The sequence below is a fragment of the Narcine bancroftii genome, chromosome 10, assembly GCF_036971445.1.
Source record: "Narcine bancroftii isolate sNarBan1 chromosome 10, sNarBan1.hap1, whole genome shotgun sequence".
Taxonomy (NCBI): Eukaryota; Metazoa; Chordata; class Chondrichthyes; order Torpediniformes; family Narcinidae; genus Narcine; species Narcine bancroftii.
In genome coordinates, this window is record NC_091478.1 from 72,188,601 (window position 1) to 72,214,607 (window position 26,007).

General features: G+C 42.0%; 1 long non-coding RNA gene across 2 annotated transcripts in view; it reads right to left on the minus strand.

The window, feature by feature from the left end:
* Window positions 1–18,724, minus strand: part of LOC138743960 (uncharacterized) — a 71,309-nt gene extending 52,585 nt beyond the window's left edge. For both annotated transcript variants that reach the window (XR_011345140.1, XR_011345141.1), the window contains exons 1-2: window positions 18,549–18,724; window positions 15,602–15,665 (exon numbers count right to left, since the gene is read on the minus strand). This is a non-coding gene — a long non-coding RNA (uncharacterized lncRNA). The remainder of the gene's footprint in view (window positions 1–15,601; window positions 15,666–18,548) is intronic.
* Window positions 18,725–26,007: the final 7,283 nt, after the last annotated feature.

A 26,007-nucleotide genomic window follows, 5' to 3' on the forward strand; every position in this document is an offset into this window, starting at 1 on the left:
TTTTTTGTAATTTTTTGGATGCAATGCTCTGTCATCTCAGGATTTCTCTCATAAAATTCTAATGACTTATTTTGGATGGTTTCCTGATGAATCAATGTTGGGTGAGCAGTGTGGATTGAATGCCATTTGGTGTCCAAGAATGGCACAGATTACCCTGAGAGTGGCGTAACTCGTGGATTGTACAAACAATCCGGACTTCTAATTCTTAAACTGCACTTGGCCAGTTGCATTTAACATCATGAACTTCACTGGGTGTAGTACAAATGACTTCAGAAAATTCAATTGATCTATAGCATTCCCTTTGACATTCCAATGCACTTCTTCAGAAGCTCAATGACATGTGTAAAAGTAATTTTGCTCTATGAAATAAAAACTGCCTGACCTGTGATTAATTCTCACATTTCTCCATCTTCACTAACTTTATCTGGAAATCATAGACTTCTAAGTGTTTACGTATAGAATCCCAATATTAGGCAACAAGACTAAAACCATCTTCCACAGCCAAACCAATGATTCCACATTTGTCAAACAGGTCAACCCATTTAATGTCAGAAGTGCAAAAATATTCACACACCTGAGCTTGTCGGGCTCGATTGTCAAAGTTCCAAGGGTGCAAACTGATGATCAGGCAATCTGTTTTTGGAAGTCAATGGGATGGATCCTGATTTTCTTCATGTCAAGCGCATCAAATCTCATTGACCAGGGGAAGCAGTCTCCAACTCTCAACTTAATTCCCATTTTGGGAAATTTAATGGGAACACTAACTGCATTTCCAGCTGCCACTCTCATTTTACATAAGTTAAAAACACATTTAAACTGTTCTTAACAGACGAAGTTTGGATACCAAGTGGCAGGCAGAAATTCAGTGGGGTCATTTAAATGTAACAAGCCAATTCCCACTCTGTAGAAAATTGAAGACCATTAATTTTGTTTGCAAGAGGCAGGGAGTCCACTGAATTATGAGGGAACCTCAGCCATGTATCAAAATTAGGTTTCTATTCCATGAAGCGCTCCTCAATTGCTTCTTAACTATGTTCTGAATGGGGCATTTACTTTTCTCAATGCAAACTGATCAAACGACATGAAGGGGCAGAAAGATCAAAGGGCACTTTCATCTCCAGGACTCATTGGGAAAATCTTGGCCCCATTGCCTTAAGAATCCACACCTCTCCACCCCAAAAAGCCCTGCCATTTTCCATTTTCTGCTTGCCACTGCTGTGCTCCTTATAGTCTGGCACTGTGATAAAGGCATATCAAGCAGCTGCCTATTGTTTTTGAGTGCAGCACAAATTTAATGCAATTGTAGTAAAGATACAAAAATGCCAGAGGAACTCAGAAGGTTTCCCAGCATCCAGAGGAGGAAAAGATGTACAGTAAAACTCCCAGTATCTGGAATGGTAGATGCTGGATGTGCAAATTTTATGGTTGCTTGAGACTTACTTTGTAATGCATAACTAATACACCTGTATTAAAAGGTTTCAGACAAAAGACAATGCAATGTAAAGTAATTGGAAAAATAAATCTGTATCAGAACCATAGAACATTACAGCCCCTTTGGCCCTTCTAGTCTGTGCTGAATCTTTTTTTGCCTAATCCCACCATAGGCCTCCATACCCCTCCCATCCATGGACTTTCCAAATTCTTCTGAAATGTTAAAATTGAGCCTGCATTCGCCACTTCAGCTGGCAGCTCGTTCCATATTCTCGCCAATTTCTATATGAAGAAGTTCTCCCTAAACGTTTCCCTTTTCACTCTTAACTCATGTCCTCTCGTTTGTATCTCACCCATCCTCAGTGAAAAAAGCTTATTTATATTTACTCTGTCTATCCCCCTCATAATTTTAAATTCTTCTATCAAATCTCCCCTCATTCTTTTACACTCCAGGGAATGAAGTCCTCACCTGCTTAACCTTTCACTGTAACTCAGTTTCTGAAGTCCAGGCAACATTCAAATAAATCTTCTCTGCACTCTTTCTATCTTATTGAGATCTTTCCTGTAGTTAGGTGACCAAAACTGCACAAAATACTCCAAATTTGGTTTTAAACAACTTTACCATAACGTCCCAACTCCTATATAATACTTTGATTCACAAAGGCCAATATGCCGATAACTCTCTCTACAACCCTATCTACCTGTGATGCCACTTGCAGAGAATTATGATCCCTCTGTTTTACTTCAGTCCTCAGTACCCTATCATTCATTGTGTACGTCCTTTTTTGGTTTGTTCTTCCAAAATGCAACACCTCATACTTTTTTTGCATTAAATTCCATCTGCCATTTTTCAAGCTGGTCCAGATCTCTTTGCTAGCTTTGAAAACCTTCTTCACTGTCCACAAAGCCTCCAATCTTAGTATCAGCTGTAAACTTGCTGATCCAATTTACCACATTATCATCCAGATCATTGATATAGATGACAAACAACAATAGTTCCAGCACTGATCCCTGAGGCCCACCACAAGTCACAGACCTCCTGTCTGAGAAGCAATCATCCACTACCACTATCTGGCTTCTCCCATCCAGCCATTGTCAAATCCAGTTTCCTACTTCACCATGAATACCTAGCATCTGTATCTTCCTGACAAACCTCCCATGTGAGACCTTGTCAAAGGTCTTACTAAAGACCATGTAGACAACATCCACAGCCTTTTTGTCAACTTTCCTGGTAAATCCCTCAAAAAACTCTGTTACACCACATACCATGTACAAAGCCATGTTGACTATTCCTAATCAGTTTCTGGCTATCCAAATAATTGTATATCTGATCTCTTAGAACACTTACTGATGTTAGGCTCACCTGCCTATTAATTCCAGGGTTACTTTTGGAGCCTTTTTTAAACAACAAAACAATATGAGCTACCCTCCAATTCTCTGGCATCACACCCGTGGCTAAGAAGATTTTAAATTTTTCTGCCAGAGCCCCTGCAATTTCTTCACCAGCCTCCCGCAAGGTCCAAGGGATTATCTTGTCAGGCCTGAATTATGTAAAGTTAACTTTAATCAGGAAATTCCCATTACTTCCAAAATTGAAATACGAAACCTGGCCGCTGGCGCTGTAACAGCACGGGGCTAACTGCTACGCTAACTGTGCCACCATCATAATGAATCCCCTCTTCCCTCAATATAAAGCCTTACTAATATACTAGTAAAGGCTCTTAGTGAGCAGGGATAAGGAGACACTTGAGTCACCCCAATTGCAACCAGCTCTTCATCCTGGGGAATGCCATTTTATTCAATCACAACTTTATTCAAACAGCTGCTGCGAGCAAAGCATGACCAAGGCATGAACATTTGCTCCCATTCTTATTTATTATTTATCTGTCTACCTGCCTATTTATCTATTTATTCCTAAGAGTCTATCCCATTATTTATTTATTTTATTTTCCTTTTTCTCAGTTGCTTGGATTTGCCAGTTACTTGAATTCCAGACAACAGGTGTTTTTACTGTATACCATCATTTCGTGCCTGAGCCCTTTGCCAATGCATGCCTCTGTTTTTGCCCATTTTGGGTGAGGAAACTGGCAGACAATAGGTAGATAAGAACCTAGGAATGATATTGGGTAGATTTGCTCAATCCACAGCACAGCCAACCTCAACTCCCCTTCCCCCACTCCACCCCTCTCACTTTCACCATCCCAGCTCCATCTGGTCTCCTGACCCACTCCCAGTTAAGATCCTCAAAATATATCACAAAGCCAAATATAACTGGTAAAGAGTTAAAGCAGCATAAATTTATGTAATGCAGTTACATGGGAAAATGGGAAACTGCATAAATATGGAAAATCTGTCAGACATCGGAATCAAATGCAATTATCAAACTTTTTTCTTGTATTTGGCAGTGACTGCATATGGAAATATTTAATCCTAGGATTTAAAAAGCTCTTCAGTATTCTCCCATATGTAAAAAATCTTTTCAATTAATGATAATTTTCTTCAGCCGAATGTCAGCCCTGTTTTACTTATTAACAAAGTGGCTGGGGTTTTAGTGTCATTACTAAATGACAGAGCAAATGTAACCAGGTGGGATTGTGGTAATGGGTTTCAAGATTTTGTGAGTTTCTGAATCTGACTGGCCTCTGCTGAGCCCCTCACGATAAACAAGATTGTGCCACGTCCAACTACGTTGCTTAAAAGAGTGCTTTGGTGAAAGTGTAGACATTCCCCATTTACAAATTAATTTCTCTTTTTATAACGATTCTTCCTTGTTTCACCACCTTTTAAAAGTATCAACTTCCTTTGTGTTCAAATAATTCAGGAGGATGTGATGAACAATATTATGTTGTCAATTTAGTGCTAATTTTGCTTCTGGCAATCAGCAGCTGTGCCTTTTAATGGCATAAGATCGCTTTATTGAGCACCTTGACTCTGTCCAACACAATAGCATGGATCTCCCAGTGGCCATCCATGACAATTCCCTGTTCCACTTCTATGCTGATGTGTGTCCATGGTCTCGTGCACTGTCAGACTGAGACCACCCGCAAACTAGAGGAACAACACCTCACCTTCTATCTGCGAACCCTCCAACTGGATAGCATTAATATCGACTTCTCTGGTTTTCCTAAAATCACCTGCCCTCCCTCCTTCTTCCCCTTTCATCTTTCCCCCAACTCTCTGTCTCCTTTCACAGAGCCAAAATAAATTCTCACCTTTCCTCTCATCATATCCAATTAACACCTTTTGCTTTCTCTCTCAAGTCTTTATTCAGATGTCTTCCTGTTTTTATGCTATATCTTGAACAAAGGCTCAAGCCTGAAACGTTGGTTATATATCTTTACCTCCTACGGACGCTGCGAGACCGGCTGAGTTCCTCCAGATTTTCTGTGTCTTCTAACTACAATCAGTGCATCTGCAGACTTTTGTGTTTCACTCTTTTTAATGGCATATCATGCTTAATTGATTTATTTTCATTTTGTGGCTATCTCAAGGATCTTGCTCAACTTGTCTTATCACTTCCTTTTCTGTTTATGGAGAACAATTTAATAGGACCTTGTGCTCTTTATTTTCTCGGAGACAAAACCTTCCTTTTTGCTTCCTACTTACACTATCTAGTTTGATTAAATTCATTTGCTTGATTGTCAATCAATTTCCTGAGAACTGGATAGGTACAATATTTACCCATTGTTTTAAAATGAAATTGGAATTACCACAAATGCAAAAAATAGATTATATTGGTTAAAACAACCAACTAAATATGGAATTTTATTGTAGTACACTTAAAAAAAAAACCATTGACACCAAATTAAAAAAGCAAGCATTAAAATCTGAGCTGCAGTGCCAATATATGAAACAGGAGCGGGAATCACGAGCACATGGGGACTGTGTCCAGGAACTCCCTTGGTGGAGTTTCCAAATCAGCCAGATTATTAGTACTTCCCACCCTGGCTTTGCTGTTCAATCTGTTGTGACTGTTCAAATGATCCAATCCCAACTGAACATTTACAAAAATATGGACTTTGGAGAATTTTGGATTTGGTACCATACATTGCAAATGATCAAAAAACTGTCCCGTGGCTCTAGAACAACTTGCTAATTGTAGTGTTGGGGTCCCTGTAGTTGGAGGAAGAAATTACATAGAACCTAGAATGCATAGAACAAAATAGTCCCGAGGTCAGGACCAGGATTATGGACAAGAAGTAGTTTGAAACAGAATCGATGATTTAATCAGGTCAGAAAAGGTGAGTAAATTTGCACTGTGACATCAGGCTTTGCACTTCACTTCTCTCCTCAAACCGCCTTTTATATACCCTGTTCCACCACAGTACTCCTCAGCAATGAATTAGCTTGCAAGAGCGTCCATTCTTTACTCTCTACCCAATTCCATGAGCCTTTATCTCTATAGCCAGCATGTCAGATGCAATTTCTTATTGATAATGATAATCACAAATGCATCCTTCTATTAGTTTAACATTCCACTGGATAGTTTGGTGTGACAAGTGGTATATTTGACACCCCTGAAGGGGTTCTATGTAATCAGCTGAATGCCTTGAGTCAATTGTCTTTGCCAGTGGCATGGATCTGAATAGAGAGTTTTAAAATGTCTGGTGTGGGGAGGCAAAGAGTTTTGGGGTTGCAAGCAGAGATCTTAGGAACCAGATGCTGGCAATTCTGACTGCATATGTGAGAGATCCAGACTTGTCGAATGAGGTCACAGTGGTCAGTTCATGACGCAGACCGATTGGTGCAGGGGAAAGGGTTAAAGTATCTCCACATTCCTGGAGAAATGTGAAAGTGTTTAAAGGATGATATTAACTCAGCTGAATATTGAATGAGTTTGAATTACAACTTAAGTAACAGAAGGAACAGTCATATCAAATTCATGAAATGCAGACAATATTTACAATTATTTTTAACTACCGGAGAAGCATGCTGATTACAATATACATATTAAAATATTTGGGCATTGAAAAGAAAGGGAGGGAGGAAGAAAGAACAAAAGAGAGAGGGGAAAAAGAAAGGGAGAGGGGAAAAAGAAAGGAAGAGGGTAAAAAGAAAGGAAGAGGGTGGGAGAGGAAGGAAGAAGGCAGGAGAGGGGGAGGGGGAAGAGAGGGGAAAGAGAGGAGGAAGAGAGGAAAGTAGTAATTGCAAGGAATTTTAGCTCATGTCAGCGTGAGTTTCAGTATCCAGTCGTTGCATGAATTATGGTAACCAGAACACTGGTTGTCACTCCCAGTTTTCTTTGACCGCATGTCTTTTCCTGTCTGCTCTGATGCATCTCATGTAGACCACAAAGCACTGCAAAAACATACAGCATTGGAAACAGATGGCAATGGTAGCCAGCTGCTGGTGTCCAAGCAAAGTATTTCACTTTATACCATCAGTTGCTCACATGACTGTTTCCTCCCACTCTCCACCAAGCTGCCCAACAACAAAATAATTATCAGCAGTACTGATGACCACAGTGAACACCATGAAAGCTCTTATTAGGTTTAAACAAAGGTTGCATTAATTACAAATTCTTTCTTGTTTACTGCATATAGTCTTTGGGTCTTTAGTGAATCCAGGACTCCGAGATATTGGTTTATTTGCACATGAATATCTGGAAAGTACCATTACATTTCTTACAAGATACCTTGAAGAAGGGACCTGGCCCAAAACAGCAGTTATATATCTTGACCTCCGACAGAGACTGCGAGACTTGCTGAGTTCCGCCAACATTTCTGAGATTTTACTACAATCACTACATCTGCAGACTTTCGTGTTTCGCTCCTATCCACATCCAATTGTGGATAGGATGTATTTGGAGGGGAGACTGCCCTAGGAACACCCGATGCTGTTGGTTTTTATGAGGGGCACTGGATAAAGTGGTGACTTTTCCTGCCTACGGTAGACAAAAGTCTAAGAATTTCACGTATGTTACATTCTAAATGTAGTATCTTGTGACAATAATGGAACCTTTACCTCTATTATCTAAAAATAGTTCACAGTGATTGATTCACCTACTGGTTGGAAGAGGACATTGCAACTTAATTCATTTGAGTAACTCCAATGAAGCCAGAATAAAAGAAAATGATTGGACTTGATTTTTCAGATTACTCTTTTAAAAATAATTCCTTTGATTTTGCAAAAAATCTCTTTACATTTTGAACTTTTATGAACACCGTTAACAATGTCAAGTTTCAGAAAATGCACACGTTATTTATAGCACAATCCAGTTCTCGAGGCTGAAGCAGGAAAGATACATGAAATATCTCTGCTGTCCACTTATCTAAATTATTTTTGACTTGCACTAGACAAATTTGTCCATGAGTAAGTGCTGAGGGTGACCTCCTAAATCTTCATTTTGACCCTCTCAAGTGTAAAGAACATGGGGTCAGAACAACTCTCACTTTTCAATTGTTAATGTAAGTACCGACATTCAGATCAATACTTCTGACACAGGTAACAGTTAACTACACATGCAGCAAGTCTTGCATTCCACCAGGCTCTTCATATGTGGCCTTTGCTATTCTAGGAGAGTTACAAAGTTACTCGCTCCAAATGAATAAAACAAAATGTTACCTAAGTTCCTCAACAACAAGATATTGGGAAATTGTCATAAACCAGTCAGAACTGCTCTGCCAAGAAATGCAGATGGACATGGAAGTGACAACAGAGCAAAACAAATTCTCTTTTAGCTTATGTATTAAATTATAAGCCACTCATTAATTTCCATTAAGATTTGGCAGTGTTATCTCAGTTTATCAAAGTGCCAATTTGTTATATTTGGTTGTGACTCCAATAAAACGTACATTTCTAAGTTATCAAGGTGAACATTTAAAGCTCTTAATCAATTTTGTGATGTTGTGCACTTTTGTTTTCCAAGAGCAAAGAAACCTAACAAAGACAATCATTTTTTGCTTATTTAAACTATTATAAAATGCATGTTATAATTCAGGTGACAAATTGGTTTCATAAACAACAGTTACAGTAAAAAAATCAAAGCACATGAACATAGCTGGATAAATTGAACCCCTGACAAAAGTGAAATCTCGTTAAAAAGTCAGTACGTTGAGCGAAAATACCCTCCAAAAGTTCTGATTTTCTCATCTTCCTGGTTCTCACCCTCTCATTTTCATTTTGTAAGAAATTGGGGAGCTGATTAGAATAGAGCACTTGTGAAGTAAGCTTACAACCTGATAAAAGACACCTGTAAGGGATGGAGATGAGTAGGTTCACAGAGAGCGACATGGGAAGGCAGATGGACAGAGACTCCCAACCCTTGGGAGATTGAAAAACAAATCCTGCAGGAATTTGTAATAGAAACATAGAAACATAGAAGATAGGAGCAGGATTAGGTCATTCGACCCTTCGAGCCTGCTCCGCCATTCAACAAGATCATGGCTGATCTTAAAGTTCAGTACCCCGTCCCCCCTTCTCTCCGTAACCTTTAATACCCTTATACTGAAGAAATAGATCTAATTCCCTCTTAAATAGATTTAATGAACCTGCCTCTACTGCCCTCTGTGGCAATGAATTCCATAGATTCACCACCCTCTGGGTAAAGAAATTCCTCCTCATCTCGGTCCTAAATGGTTTGCCTATTATCCTCAAACCATGACCCCGGGTTCTGGATTTTACCATCCTTGGAAACATCCCATCTGCATCCATTCTGTCCAGTCCTGCCAGAATTTTATATGTCTCTATGAGATCCCCTCTCAATCTTCTAAACTCCAGCAAGTACAATCCCAATTTTCGCAATCTTTCCTCATAAATCATTCCTGCCATTCCAGGTATCAGCCTGGTGAATTGCCTCTGCACTCCCTCCATTGCAAGAACATCCTTCCTTAGATAAGGTGACCAAAACTGCACACAATACTTCAGGTGTGGTCTCACCAAGGCCCTGAACAGATGCAGTAAGGTATCCTTGTTCCTATACTCAAACCCTCTTGATATGAAGGCCAACATACCATTTGCCTTTTTAACCGCCTGCTGTACCTGCAAGCTCGCCTTCAGAGACTGATGTACAAGTACCCCTAGGTCTCTCTGCACTTCCCCATCTCTTAATCTATTGCCATTCAAATAGTAATCTGCCCTCTGGTTTGTATTACCAAAGTGGATAACCTCACATTTATCCACATTGTAGTGCATTTGCCATGTATCTGCCCAGTCCCTCAATTTATCCAAATCACACTGGAGTTTCCTGACCCCCTCTTCCGTACACACAACCCCTCCTAGCTTAGTGTCATCTGCAAATTTGGAGATATTACATCCAATCCCCTCATCCAGATCATTAATGTAAATTGTGAACAGCTGGGGTCCCAGTACAGATCCCTGTAGGATCCTATAGGATCGACATTGAAAATGTGATAAACTCCTTTGGTATAAATTCTGTTATTTGATACAAATTTATATGGATGGCTGAGCAATTGCGCAAGAAACCAACCCTGGTTTTGATGGTGCTGGATACATTTAATGAACCTTGTGGATTCCATTCCATGAACACAAAGTGGACTTTCAAGCAGATCTGCCAGAATGCTTTTTGAATTTTTAACTGAAGGACATCTGCAACTCGGTCATAAAGTGAGATCATTTCCATGTGCCAATTTTAAACTGTGCTGACTCTCTATCGTTTGCAAGTGTAGAAATTGTTGTGCTGCCATAGAATTGAAAGGATTGCCGTACTTGTTTGGGAATATGGGCACCATTGCTTATTCCTCATTGTCCTCGAGAAGGTGGAGCTGAGCTGTAAACTCATTGGGATGAAGGCACTCTCAGAAAACCATTGAAAGGAAAACTCCAGGATGAAATGAGTGAAGACACATGTCCAAATCAGGATGAAGTGATTAGCAGATGAACCTGCAGATGGTGGGCGAGCTTTGCACCAGATGTCCTTGTACTTCTGGATGATAGAGAATTTTGTAGATGGTACAAATTCCGGTCACTGCATTCCAATGGTGGAGGGTTTAGGGGTGGTTACAAATCAGATTGGCTGCTTTGCCCTTCTTGAGTGTAGTGAGAGTAATAAAACTGCTGATTTGAAGAAAGGACTGACATCCACTCATATCAAACAGTTGGGGATTCATTTTTTGTGATGAAGCCTCAGTAAAGAAAGACAAATATTTATAGCACCTTTCACAAACTCAGGACAACCCAAAGAGGTTTACGGCCAATGAAATAGATCTATCCAAGTGTAGCTACTGTTACAATGCCAAAAATAGGAGAGTCAATTAAGAACATAGAACAGTACAGGTTGTTCGGCCTACGATGTTTTGCTGAATTATATAAATCTACTCACCATCTAAATCTTCCCTACCTCATGCCCACAACTGTCTAAGACCCTTTTGAACCTGCCTATTGTACCAGACTCTGTCACCACCACTGGCAAAAACTTGCCCTGACAGCTCCCCTAAACTTTTCTCCCTTCATCTGAAACAGATGTTCTCTGGTGTTTACTGCTTTTGCCCTGGGAAAAAGGTGTTATGTAACTTATCTATCTATACATAAAGTGAGGTCCTACAATGAGATTACAAACAGCTAATTTATTTTGCTAAATTATTGCCGGGATAGCAGAGAATACTTCCCTGATATTCTTTGGAATAATGACTGGAGATTTAAAAAAAATCTTCTTAAGAGAACAGAGAGGGCCCTGGTTGAATACTTCATCTAAGAAATGGATGATTAAATTTACATAGTCTCTCCAGTCTGTTGGACTTGTTCTAGCCTATCCAGTTCCTCCAAAATGTGGAGAGAATATAAACTGATCTTTGATCTGAATTAAATGTGCATATTATACTTCTTCATACCTTGAGGAAGGTCTCAGGCCCAAAACTTTGGTTGTAGATCTTTAGACATGGCCTTTTCAGCCCATGCCACTCAATTACAGCCAATCAACCTGCAGCCCCCAGTACATTTGAAAGGTGGGAGGAAACCAGAGCCCCTGGGGAAAGCCCAAGCGGACACATGGAGAAGGTACCAGCTCCTTACTCCTTGACTCCATTTCTCTGGTCCCAATCGCTGGCTCTCTAACAGTGTTGCGCTAACCGCTACCCTAACTGTCCCGCTCAAACTTTCCTCCCCTCACCTCCAGCATTTCTGTATTTTCACATGATACCTAGTGCGACTTTAGAGCAGATGGGCTGAAGCCATTCTTGCAATAAAAGTTGAATCAGTTAGCCAGCTCTTCCTATTGAAGTGAGCCGTTGGAAGAGTTTGTAACAATGAGGGGAAGCTGCACTTGCTCTTCATTGTTTCATATCTGCATTGTATTTGCCTAAAGATCTGTGATTCTTCAGCAGAGTAGGTTTACGGTTTGATACTGCTTTCCACCATCAGTAACTGTCTGAACTTGCTCATGCATACGTCCTGATTCACTCGTAAACCCTGCAGCATTATCAATTTTCATTAATCATCAGCTAAACTTGAAAGCCCATTTGCTGCTGTTACTGCTTGTGACATAAATACTGTACATCTGATTTAATTTAAATTGAAGGAGCAATACCGAATATTCCATCTGGACACTCTCCAGCCGGATGGCATTAACATCGACTTCTCTGGTTTCCGCTCGGCCACTCCCCTGTCTGCTTATCTTCCCCACCCCTCTGCCTCTTTTCGTCCAGCTCCACAACCCCTTCCTTCTCCATTCAGAGACCTATCCCTTCCACCCATCTCTTCTCGCTTTTTTTCTCTTGTGCCCTCCCACCCATATCTACCTAGGCTCCTCCCCCTGCTTCTTTCCCCTCCCATTTTGTTCAGGTGCCTGCCTTGTTTTCGCTCGTACCTCGATGAAGGGCCAACGCCTGAAATGTTGGTGATGCATCTTTCTCCACGTGACAAAAACTGACGCTGTGTGACTTGCTGAGTTTCTCCAGCATTTTGTGTGAACGACAATTTTTCATTATTGACTGAATCAATTGCCTCCTTTTTTTAGTGTTTTGAATTTCCACAGATTGTTTTTGCCCTAACAATGTTGAATTTGTGCTCTTAACTCTCATGCATGTGCCAACCGAACTCCAATACCTGAGCCCACCATACATGCACCAACCAAAGACTCGCGCATGCACACAGGAATCAAGATGGCCACACCCAGCCTACAGACTCTGGGACACCGACCAACAAGTATGCACGTTTTGGCTCTTACATGCCCTGTATCCCTCTTATAGTTTGTCAAATACGACATGAACTGCGTAAATTTTATATTGTTCCCTTAAATATTTTTTTAAATTTTCTGTCGTATATGCGGATGGACATAAGTCACATAGGTCACAAGATTAACTTTACTCAACTCAAGTTTTCACACAATACCTATAATAAAAAATAACAGTTGGCTATAGTGGCATGGAAAGATGTTCTATGCTTCCAGCCCACCTTTCATAAAAGAGGTGCTCACAGATCACTTTATTTTAGGCTTTCACAGTATTGCCTACAGCACAACCTTCATCATGTCATTCAGTAAATGAGCTGAATACTTCAACTTGGTCGACATGCTGAAGCTCCCTTTCCATCCGCTACGATCTCCCTCTTTCTCTTGAGCAGTGGCACCTTTAAATCTGTTCTATGCTGCTGTATCGTCAATGTTGTTGTCCTCAGCCACCTTGCTCTGTTGGACATGTGAAAATGGTAGGCAAATGGAATCACAGGGAAATATTGAAGAACAAGTTGGGGACACTATGACTTGCCAGACATCATCTTTTAGGGATTTTGAAATAAAAGGAGCTAATATAAAAAAAACCCTACAGATAGTGGAAGTCTAAAACAAATGCAATAAAATGCTAAAACTACTCAGTAGGTAGGCCACATCTGTGGGAAGAGAAACAGAAACAATGCTTCAGGTCTGAGAAGATGTTCTGAGGTCTCCAAGCTGAAACCTTGACTCCATTTCCATTCCCAGATGGCGACCTGATCTGCTGAGTATTTACAGCATTTTCTATTTGTTTCACCTGATATTCTATCCTCATTAGAAAACTGCAATAATTCTTTGGCTTGGCTTCGCGGACGAAGATTTATGGAGTGGTAATGTCCACGTCAGGCTCGTTTGTGGCTGACAAGTCAGGCAGACATGGTTGCAGCGGTTGCAAGGGAAAATTGGTTTGTTGGGGTTGGGTGTTGGGTTTTTCTTCCTTTGCCTTTTGACAGTGAGGTGGGCTCTGCGGTCTTCTTCAAAGGTGGTTGCTGCCCGCCGAACTGTGAGGCGCCAAGATGCACGGTTTGAGGCGATATCAGCCCACTGGCAATGGTCAATGTGGCAGGCACCAAGAGATTTCTTTACGCAGTCCTTGTACCTCTTCTTTGGTGCATCTCTGTCTTGGTGGCCAGTGGAGAGCTCGCCATATAGCACGACCTTGGGAAGGTGATGGTCCTCCATTCTGGAGACGTGACCTACCGAGCGCAGTTTGATCTTCAGCAGCGTGGATTCGATGCTGTCGGCCTCTGCCATCTCGAGTACTTCGATGTTGGAGATGAAGTCGCTCCAATGATTGTTGAGGATGGAGTGGAGACAACACTGGTGGAAGCGTTCAGGAGCCGTAGGTGATGCCGGTAAAGGACCCATGATTCGGAGCCAAATAGGAGTGTGGGTATGACAACGGCTCTGTATACGCTAATCTTTGTGAGGTTTTTCAGTTGGTTGTTTTTCCAGACTCTTTTGTGTAGTCTTCCAAAGGCGCTATTTGCCTTGGCGAGTCTGTTGTCTATCTCGTTGTCGATCCTTGCATCTGATGAAATGGTGCAGCCATTTTGACCGTTTTGAGTTTTGTGTGCCCGATGGAGATGTGGGGGGGGGGGGGGGGGGGGGTGCTGGTAGTCATGGTGGGGAGCTGGCTGATGGAGGACCTCAGTTTTCTTCAGGCTGTCTTTCAGGCCAAACATTTTGGCAGTTTCCGCAAAACAGGACGTCAAGCGCTGAAGAGCTGGCTCTGAATGGGCAACTAAAGCGGCATCATCTGCAAAGAGTAGTTCACGGACAAGTTGTTCTTGTGTCTTGGTGTGAGCTTGCAGGCGCCTCAGATTGAAGAGACTGCCATCCGTGCGGTACCGGATGTAAACAGCGTCTTCATTGTTGGGGTCTTTCATGGCTTGGTTCAGCATCATGCTGAAGAAGATTGAAAAGAGGGTTGATGCGAGAACACAGCCTTGCTTCACGCCATTGTTAATGGAGAAGGGTTCAGAGAGCTCATTGCTGTATCTGACCCGACCTTGTTGGTTTTCGTGCAGTTGGATAACCAGGTTGAGGAACTTTGGGGGGCATCCGAGGCGCTCTAGTATTTGCCAAAGCCCTTTCCTGCTCACGGTGTCGAAGGCTTTGGTGAGGTCAACAAGGGTGATGTAGAGTCCTTTGTTTTGTTCTCTGCACTTTTCTTGGAGCTGTCTGAGGGCAAAAACCATGTCAGTAGTTCTGTTTGCGCGAAAGCCGCACTGTGATTCTGGGAGAACATTTTTGGCGACACTAGGTATTATTCTATTTAAGAGAATCCTAGCGAAGATTTTGCTTGCAATGGAGAGCAGCGTGATTCCCCTGTAGTTTGAGCAGTCTGATTTCTCACCCTTGTTTTTGTACAGGGTGATGATGATGGCATCACGAAGGTCCTGAGGCATCTTTCCTTGGTCCCAGCAGAGCTTGAAAAACTCATGCAGTTTGGCATGCAGAGTTTTGCCGCCAGCCTTCCAGACCTCTGGGGGGATTCCATCCATACCTGCTGCTTTGCCACTTTTCAATTGTTCAATTGTCTTATATGTCTCTTCCCGGGTGAGGACCTCATCCAGCTCTAGCCTTAAGGGCTGTTGAGGGAGCTGGAGCAGGGCGGATTCTTAGACTGAGCGGTTGGCACTGAAAAGGGATTGGAAGTGTTCTGACCATTGGTTGAGGATGGAGATCTTGTCGCTGAGGTCAAGATGCAGCAAGGTAACAGGCCCTTCCACGCAACTACACCACATGACCAATTAACCTACGTACCTGAACGTCTTTGGAAGAAATGCATGAATGCACAGTTTCTAAACATTGAAGGAGATGGTGGCTTATTTGAAAACCAGAACACATGACCTTAATACCAGAGTTGAAAGTTGGAGAAGACTCTTGGAGGCCAATAGCTCCTAGGGTGATGGATCAAACTTTGGAGGGATTCGTGGAGAAAGGAAAGAGGATATTTACCTCATTTCAATAGGGGGTCCAAGAAGTGTAGCAAATACTCACTTACAAAATACCACAAGGGGTCAGCTCCCAGAAGCCAAGCCAAGATGACCTGGATGTTCTGCATCTGGAAGGTGAATGACCATGATTAAAGCCTGGAAATTTCCCTTCAAATGCCTGATGCTTCACCAGTCACCTCCCCAAAATCTCAATCAATCAATACTCCTATCTCACATTAAATTGTTCTCCTCTTCCTCACATAATAAATATTTCCACAATCTCGTACGCAGCTCTTCACACAAGACAGGAAGATGAGCAAATACTGATTAAAACAGTCTCCGCCTTCAGGGCAGATGACCCACTCCTTAATTTACAAGTGACTGAATTAGAATTTATGAATAGATTGTAGCCTTGGAGATGGTAAGGGAGCAAAGAGTTATCGTCCTTACATGCCTTCTATAAGATCCCACAAGAACTCTGTGACAGGTGAGAGATGAGGACCTAATTGTGGTATAGATAAGGTAGATAGCCAGCACCTTTCTCTCCAGGGCAGTTGTAGCCAACACCAGGGGACATCTCTACAAAGTAAAAGGAGAAAAAATTTAGGAAAGACATCAGAGATATGTTTTTTTTTAACTATCCAGAGAACTGTAGGTGCCTGGAATCATTGCCAAGGGTGGGGGAGGAGTCTGGAATAGGGGCATTTAAGAGACTCTAAGATAGACACATGGATGAAAGAAAAATAGAGGGTTATGAGCCTTAGTTTTTTTTTGAGGGGGGGGCAGATATATAGGGGTCAACATAACATTGTGGGCCAAAGCACCTGTACTGTGCTGTAATGTTCTTTGGTCCATGTTCTAATAGAACAGCTGTCATAAGCACACTGGCAGTTATGAGAAAGTTGGTTACGTATCATGGAATGCTTGGTGTATTCATTGACCTGGCAGGAAGCAGGAGGGCCCAGTGCATTGTGAAGGTGCATGGAGAATGGGAGTTCCAACCATGCACACTGTTCTATGTGTCCATGCATAGGGCTACTGGAGAACTTCATGGTCACACACTGGACCTCATGAAGGCATTTTGATGACACTGGCACTGGACAGGTGGAAGTTGTTGAAAATGGGGTAAGGATGGCAGATTTTCTTCTCCAGAGAGGGATCAATGAACCCTTATATTTGGAGGAGAATTTCTTGTTTTTGTGGTCACTATTACTGTTAGCTGTATTTGGACTTGAAATTGAGTTGAAATTCATTAGCTGTTGCAATGTCTTTTGAATGCCTTCAGTACATTAGGAGAGGCCTCTTGATCACTATCTCAGAAACAAGACTAGTGTGCCAACAAAATCTGCAGATCCAGGAAGCCTGAAATCAAAGAGAAAATGGAAACAAGAAGTCAGGAAAGTGAAACAGAATGAGGGCCCTTGGTTAGAGAGGAGACAAGTTACTTTGAGTTGCAGGGAGAATGGGGTGGGGAAAAATATTGAGGTCATGGTTGCCATGGGGATAAGCTGCTATTTGATAGGTTAATGAAGACAGAGAGAGGGAGAAAGAGAACATGAACATTGAAACTTAGAAATGATGAAATAAAGACAGTTTAAGGGAAATAAAACAAACCATGAGACATAAAAGCTGTAAAATTCAGAGCTGTGGGAAATGCCCATGAGGTTTATGTATGATAAAAGTAGCATTTCAAGCTGGGACGTGCTTGGTGCACGTTAGAGCTATAAACCACATCATTAATGCCTAATGCATGTGATTCTATAGACATAGGAACAGAAAGATGCAAAAAGTGAGCAGGAATGGGCCATTTGGCCTCTTGCCCCTGCTGCACCATTCAGTAAGATTATTTCCGATCCTTTCCCCAGTGCCAACTGACAGAGGACCTTACGGACATCTTCAGCACCTCCATGCAGCAGTCCATTGTCCCGGTGGGTTTCAAGACAGCCACCATCATCCCGGAGCCAAAGAGGGTGATAGTAACTGGCCTCACTGATTACCATCCCATGGCACTGACCTCCACCGTTATAGATCATTACAGCATAATTCAAACCCTCAGATCCTGATATACCTACCAATAAAAAAACCCTCCCTACCTCATAACCCTCCATCTATCTTTCATCCATGCGCCTGTCGAGGAGTCTCTTGAATGCCTCTATTGTTCCAGCCTCCACCATCATCCTTGGCAATGATTCCAGGCACCCACAACTCTACATAAAAAAAATATACCTCTGATGTCCCCCGTAAATTTTCCTCTCTTCACTTTGTACACATGTCCTCTGGTGTTTGCTACTCCCGCCCTGGGAAAAAAAATGTTGACTGTCTAGCTTATCTATATCTCTTATAATCTTGTAGACCTCTATTAAGTCACCTCTCATCCTCCTTTGCTCCAAAGAGAAAACCCCTAGCTCTACTAAACTTGCACCATAAAACATATTTTCCAATCCAGGCAATATCCTGGTGAATCACATGCATAGCTTCCACATCTTTTCTGTAGTGAGTTGACCAGATGTGAACACAGTATTCTAAGAGTGGTCTCATCTGATATTTATAAAGTTGCACATTATCTCACAACTCCTGAACTCATTCCCCCTAATTAAATGAAGCCCAGCCTACCATAGGCCTTCTTACTGTCCTATCAAACTGCACAGGAACTTTAAGAGATCTATGGATTTGGACCCCAAGTTCCCTCTGTTCTTCCACACTATCTACCATTAACCCTGTACTCTGTCTTCAAGTCTGATCTACCAAAATGCATCACCTCACACTTATCCAGATTGAACTCCATTTGTCACTTTTCTGCCCAACTCTGTATCTTGTCTCATAACCTATGATGGCCTTCAATACTATTCACAGCACTTCCAACCTTTCATCTGCAAATTATGAAATGCTTTGAGTGCCTAGTGATGGAACTCATCAAAGCACATCTCCCAGAGACAATGAATCTATTTCAATTTGTTTATAGAAGAAAGCTGTCTACCAATGATGTTAAAGACTTGTCCCTCCATTCTGACCTGATCTACCTGGAGAATGATGCCTCAGACTTCAGTTCGGTGTTTAATATGATCATTCCTCAGAGGCTGGTGGAGAAGCTGTTCTCGCTGGGATTCAACACCCCCTCTGTGTAACTGGATTCTTTACTTCCTAATGGAAAGACCACAGTCTGTCCAGAACTGTCACAATGGGTACTGGCACACCTCAGGGCTGTGTGCTCAGGCCACAATTGCATCGCCAGATTCATCATTTGCAAATGACACAACAGTGGTTGACCTCATCAGTAACAACAATGATCTGCACTACAGAGAAGACGTGGGAAATCTCCTGATAGGGTGCAAGAATAACAACCTGAGTCTCAACAAGGACAAGATGAAAAAGATGATCATGGGCTTCAGGGGGTCCAGGAATAACCATCCTCTAGTAAACATTAATAACTCAGTAGAAGAAAGCACCAAGTTCCTTGGAGTCCATTTAACAAGTGACCTATCCTGGACACACAATATCTCCTCATTTGTCAGGAAGGCGCATCAGCGACTGCACTTCCTGAGAAGACTGGGAGCAGGCAAGGTTGCAGGCCGCCATCCTGTCAACTTTGTACTGGAGCTCTATCAAGAACATCCTGGCTGGTTGAGTCAATCTTGTACGGTTGCTGTATAGCATCAGATTGGAGGTTAATCCACAGAACCATATTGACATGGTCTACTGGGATCATTGTGTGAAGAGAGCACATAAAATTGTTCAGGAGCCCTATACAGCGTCTTTCAGGCAACTCCCATTGAAAAAGAGATACAGGAGTATCAGAGCCAGTACCACCAGGATGAGAAAAAACTTCTTCCCATGGGCATTGAGACTGCTGAACGACTGAATAAAATGCTCACACTAACTATCCGAGAACTCTCATATAACAGAACAATTTCTATTTATTTATTTATTTATTTATAAATATGTATATTTGTTCTGCACGTATAACTACACTTTGCAGACGATGCCACTTTAGTTGCCCATTCAGAGCCAGCTCTTCAGCGCTTGACGTCCTGTTTTGCGGAAACTGCCAAAATGTTTGGCCTGGAAGTCAGCCTGAAGAAAACTGAGCTCCTCCATCAGCCAGCTCCCCACCATGACTACCAGCCCCCCCACATCTCCATCGGGCACACAAAACTCAAAACGGTCAACCAGTTTACCTATCTCGGCTGCACCATTTCATCGGATGCAAGGATCGACAACGAGATAGACAACAGACTTGCCAAGGCAAATAGCGCCTTTGGAAGACTACACAAAAGAGTCTGGAAAAACAACCAACTGAAAAACCTCACAAAGATTAGCGTATACAGAGCCGTTGTCATACCCACACTCCTGTTCGGCTCCGAATCGTGGGTCCTCTACCGGCATCACCTACGGCTCCTAGAATGCTTCCACCAGCGTTGTCTCCGCTCCATCCTCAACATTCATTGGAGCGACTTCATCCCAAACATCAAAGTACTCGAGATGGCAGAGGCCGACAGCATCGAATCCACACTGCTGAAGATCCAACTGCGCTGGGTAGGTCACGTCTCCAGAATGGAGGACCATCGCCTTCCCAAGATCGTGTTATATGGCGAGCTCTACACTGACCACCGTGACAGAGGTGCACCAAAGAAGAGGTACAAGGACTGCGTAAAGAAATCTCTTGGTGCCTGCCACATTGACCACTGCCAGTGGGCTGATATCGCCTTAAACCGTGCATCTTGGCGCCTCACAGTTCGGCGGGCAGCAACCTCCTTTGAAGAAGACCGCAGAGCCCACCTCACTGACAAAAGACAAGGAGGAAAAACCCAACACCCAACCCCAACCAACCAATTTTCCCCTGCAACCGTGTCTGCCTGTCCCGCATCGGACTTGTCAGCCACAAACGAGCCTGCAGCTGATGTGGACATTACCCCTCCATAAATCTTCGTCCGCGAAGCCAAGCCAAAGAAAAAAAAGAAGAAAACTTGAACTGAACTTTCCTGTCCTGGCCCTATATCCCTTGATTTCTTTAATATGCAGTGTACTCTCACAGAGTTATGGTGGCATTTTACCAATGGAGGCCTGGTGATAATGGGGACAAGAATGCAGATTTTGTTCCTTAGGTAAAGATTACTGGGGCAGCTGAGTTCACGATACAATATTAATACAGACAATGCATTCTTGAATATACCATGTTCTTATTCAGTTGAGTATAGTTCTGGTCACCTAACTAAATGGCTGAGCGGAGACTTTATGGAGGTATACAAAATCGTGAAGGCCATAAAAAAGATGAATGGTCACCTCACAGTAGCGGAATCCAAAATTTGAGTGCATACATTTAAGGTGAGAGGGGAAAGATTTAAAGGAAACCTGAGGGACACTTTTCCGCCATGCAAAGAATTGCCAGAGTCAGGGCTGCAATTATAATGCTGAAAAGACATTTAGAGAGGTTCATGGATCGGAAAGGTTCAGAGTGATATGGCTCAACACAAGCAAATGGGGTGAACTCAGTTAGGCAATTCAGCTGGCATTGATGAGCTGGGCTCGAAGTCCTGTTTCTGTGCTGTATGACTTTATCATAAGATATAGGAGCAGTAGTACAACATTTGGCTTGTTGAGGCTTCTCTGCCATTCCATTATGAGGTTATCCATTCTCCCACTCAACCCCACTCCCCTGAACCTTTGATACCTTGACTATTTAGATACCTTTCAATCTCTTCCTTAAATACGTCCAACAACCTAGCCTCCACAGCTACCCATGTCAGCAAATTCCAGAGGTTCACCACTGTCTGGCTAAAGAAACTCCTCTGCATCTCTGTTTTAGATGGGTGCCATTCAATCCTGAAGTTGTTCCCCCTTCTCCTTGACTGCCCCACTATGGGAAACATCAACTCTGTCCAGAAACCTTGAGCCCTGATTTGTCACTCAATACTTCAACAATTTTGCACCCAATCCCAAATCCCTGAATTTTCCTGTATTCCAAGGATTATTGATCTTAATCAGGAATATACTTAATGCCTGCCAGGTAGAGAATTCCAGTGTAGAGGACTGCTCTTCTAGTTCTGCTCTGACAAAGGAGATATAATCTGACGTCACTATGAATGTTGTCTTGCATTTGTTCATAATTTCCCCCTTTGCCATTCCAGAAGGCAATTGCAAGTCAACCACATTGAAGCCACACAGAGATCTGTCTGGGTAAGGATGCTTGATCTCCTTCACTATGCAGTAAATTAACTAGATAATCCAATGTTTCACAGTCATGATTAGAGGGGGTCTGATGTTTCTGCATGCCATTTCCCATTCTCCCCACCATGGGAGGAGTGTATCCAAGCCAGGTTTGAAAGGCTTGTCCTGATGTGAAAGCACATCTTCTCTTGCGCAACACCATTCTTTGGAGATACAACAAAACAGGATTCGCTCCAGTTGCCAAATCAACAAACAATTAATGTGCAGACAATTGACACTACTGATAAAGATCAGTGAATAGAGATTATGATAATCCTAAATAGTTAAAAAGTGACTTTGGCTGCATTGCTGCTATTTTGACAACTGTTGGAAAATCAGCATTGGGCGCTACTATCCACTGTCTACTTTCTCCCGATATGTGTGTTAACACCCTCTCCAACATGATGGTCCACAACAGATGGCATTACAATAGTAGCCTGCTGGTGACTGGCTCATGGGAGCCAGGTATTGGAACTGGGATTGGAGAGGGTGCTGAAGGCAAGAAGGACCTTGGGTGCTGAGCGCTTCCCAATCATGTCGGAGGTTTGGATCTGGAGTTCGGGCTGTCAATGGCTTGAACTGGAGTCTGTGATACTGCAGAGGCGAATCCACGGACACTCAATGATTCTCTTTTGCTTCTCTTCCGCTTATTGTTGGGGGCACCAGGCAATGCTGATGGCAACTCTTTGTTTGCCTTATGGCAGGCAGAAGTTCAAGTATATCATGTACATTGCATTTTTAATGTATTATTACATCACAATAAAATGAATCTTTGCACTTTTTGAAGCTTTGAATTGCATGTGCGCATATCCAACAACAAATTGTAGCTGAAACACCACACTTAGCACCCAAACAAAGGCTATTTGTTCAGCTTTAGTTGGCTTGGAATTGATCTGAGAGAACTCAAGAGTCAGGGCAGCATTCAAAATGTTATGCGGTATCTCGTACCAACCCCTGATATTCCCACCACTCTGAATTATAGAATGACCTTAGATGATCAGGGTTCCATTTCTACGTGCCAGTGATGCACTCAGTGACCCCTGTGCAGGAAATGTTTACTTCATCATATTCTACAGATGCTATGTCTTTTGACTGCATAATATGACATTAGTCTCCCTGAAGCCACCTCAAGGCTTGCCTTGGTCAAATATTCAAGGGTTAGTGAGCTGCCTTGAAAGCTACTGGAGAAATAAAGTCCATAAGACTTAAGAGTAGACGTAGGCCATTCAATCATGAGCCCACTGAAATTAATCTTGACATCCATTCTATATATAAACTGGCATTCGAACATGACGATACTTCCCCATTTATATTAATTGTGCTATTTAAGAAGGAATCATAAAAGGTCCAAATACCAGCTATAATTGTGGAACAATGTACAGGATTTTCATTCTGCTCTTGAATTTCTGTGCAAAGGAAGTGAATCGTCGACCGATACAGGACAGTTACTGTCTTCACAATTCTAAGCCCAGCCAATTAGCTTATATTTGAAATGCAATCAGTTGCAGCTCATAAAACTTTTACTTGTGAATACAAATTATCTCCAGCCATGGGCCAATTTCCCACCTGGTAAACATTCTCCCACACAGGAGTCAAGTTTACTGCCAGGGATATGCCAGCTTTTGAGTATTACTCCAGCTGATTGGAGCAGGAAATGTCTTTAGCAGCTGATTTCACGGACTCTTGGCATTCCCCATTGCTATTTCTGGAATTTTCCATTTAGAATGACAGGAGAGCAGAGAGATTTTTTTTTTAACAAGCACATAAAGGCAGACCAGACGGCCATTACAGAAATGACTGACTTTCATTTCTATTTCCACTTTGGGTGGTTTCTTTAACAGGCGGCTAGCTTACACCCAGGTGGCAAGTGGAAAGTCTATCCTGGGAAAAGGCTCACATGGAAGTAATTCTCAATAATTTTTTCCTTACCTCACTGGACACTAAGAATGCCTGTGCATTTCTGGCATGCAATGCAACTCGGGCCAATGGGGCTTTAAAATTTAATGGGATGCCTTATCTATTGTAATTAATTAAAGAGTGCATGACTACATTGTCTAAATCATTTCATACTTAAAGACGAAATGTAAAAAAAAGTGTTATTGGAGATCGCCTTGAAATGTTCAACCTGAAGGCAATGTTTTTCTGTAACTGATCTCCCTGGCCAATTATGGTCATTTTCTGCCACCCCAATTTTCACCACTCCATCCTACGTTCATTCTGCTCTCTCTGTCCCTCCACATCAATTCCCACCTCCATTACCATCCAAAGAATCAGTGTCAGAGAAAATTGGTGAAGGCCATTCAGCCCTGCACTAACATTCAGTACAATTATGGCTGATCATACTCAGTACCTTCATCCTGGTTTTTTTCCCCATACCCCTTCAGCCATTTGAATGTATCTAATGAACCACCTCAAGAATATTCTGTAGTAAGAAGTTCCACAAATTCACATTTCTCTGAGTGAAGAAGTTTCTCCTCATCTTAATCCTAAATGGTTCATCCCTTAGTTTTCTGTAGTTTTGGACTTCTCCCACACCATTTTCATTGAACCTGTTTAGTTCCGTCAAGTGTCAGAATTTTACGCATCCCAGTGAGATAGCCTCTCCTTCTCTAAAGTTTCAAAGAGTATCACCCCAAATTTATCCAGTCCTCTCTCATACACCTGTGCTCTCATCCCAGGAATCAGCCTGATGAACCTTTGCTTCACTCTCTCAATAGCAAGAATGTCCTTCTTCTGATTAGGTGTCCAAAATTGTGCACACTATTCAAGGTGTGGCCTCCCCAAGGCCCATATTCAAGTCCTATCACAATAAAGGCCAATATGCCATTTGTTTTCCTCATTAGCTTCTGTATCTGCATTCCCACCTTCAATGACTGTTGTACTATGACACCCAGGTCTTGGGGCACCTTCCCTTTTCCCAATTCGTCACCTTTCAGATAATAATCTGCCTGACAGTTATTGCCATGAAAGAGGATGTCCTCACATTGAGATACATTAAACTGCAGCTGCCTTGCATTTGCCCACTCTCCTAATCTGTCCGCCATCCTGCAGCATCTTGGAATCTTCCTCACAACCGATGTTGCTTTGTGTCATCTGCAAACTCAACAGATACATGGGGTTTGCTTCTGACCTCCTGACAGGTGTGTATTGTGGAGAGTATTCTGACTGGTTATATCACTGTTGTGTATGGAGGACAGGAGAAGGCTACAGAGAGTTGTGAACTGGGCGAGTGCCATTCTGAGTAGTAATCTTCATTCCATTAAGTCATCAACAAGAGGCAGTGTCTTAAGAGAGCGGCCTCCATCTAAAGGACCCTGACCATCGGGAATGAGGTGCAGGGGCCTGAACAGTACAGAAACAGATTTCTGAATGGATAATAAAGCACAGACGCTACCTCACTTTTTCTCTTCTTTTTGCACTAATTTATTATTTAAAAAAAAATAGTGTATTTACAAAAATTTATAGTAATTTTTGCACCTGTAATGCACACTAATGTTGTTGCAAAACGACGAATTTCGTGACACAAGTTCACGATAATGAATTCTGATTCAGAATTATTGGGAAATCACTCCTCCATTGGGCGAAGCAGATGCAGGCTTGTTATTTAGTTGATTTTAAAAAAACAACAAAAATGCAAAAGATGTACATTTATCTGAAATAGCATTAAGGTGTTAATGCTTTCAGGATTTGTGGTGTCCAGACAGCCCTCACTCTCTCCAAGTCTTCTGTAGTCTGCTCTTTTATTGAACTTCAGTCAACCTCCAAAACTTGCTCTTAAGCTAAATTACTTAAATCACTTAAGGGTTTGTACAACACAAGTAGTTACTGCAATATTTTTAATTTTTTTTCTTGAAGGTAGTGGAATTTTAAAAAAATTAACATCTGAAGCCAAGTCACGTTGGACATGAGAACAAAGCAGTTACTGGTGTACTTTGTTTTTCCAGTAGGAACAAAAAGATAATGATTGAAGTGACACAACAACATCTGATGTGCAGAAGACTCATGCCATCTACCATTTAAAATTATCTTGACTTTTCATTCTTATGTCATGATTGAAATGTTGCAAAACTGCTTTGGAATTCATCAAGTACAGTAGGAAAAAAAAATTAACCTTTATTTATGTTAGAGCTACCACCCACTAACATCCCACAATTCAACATGCCCATTATTACCAGGATATGAGTCAATCTTATTAGTGATGTGACATTTGCAAAGGGATCATAAAATAGCCAAAACAGCCTTTTTTAAATTATTGAATTCTTTTAG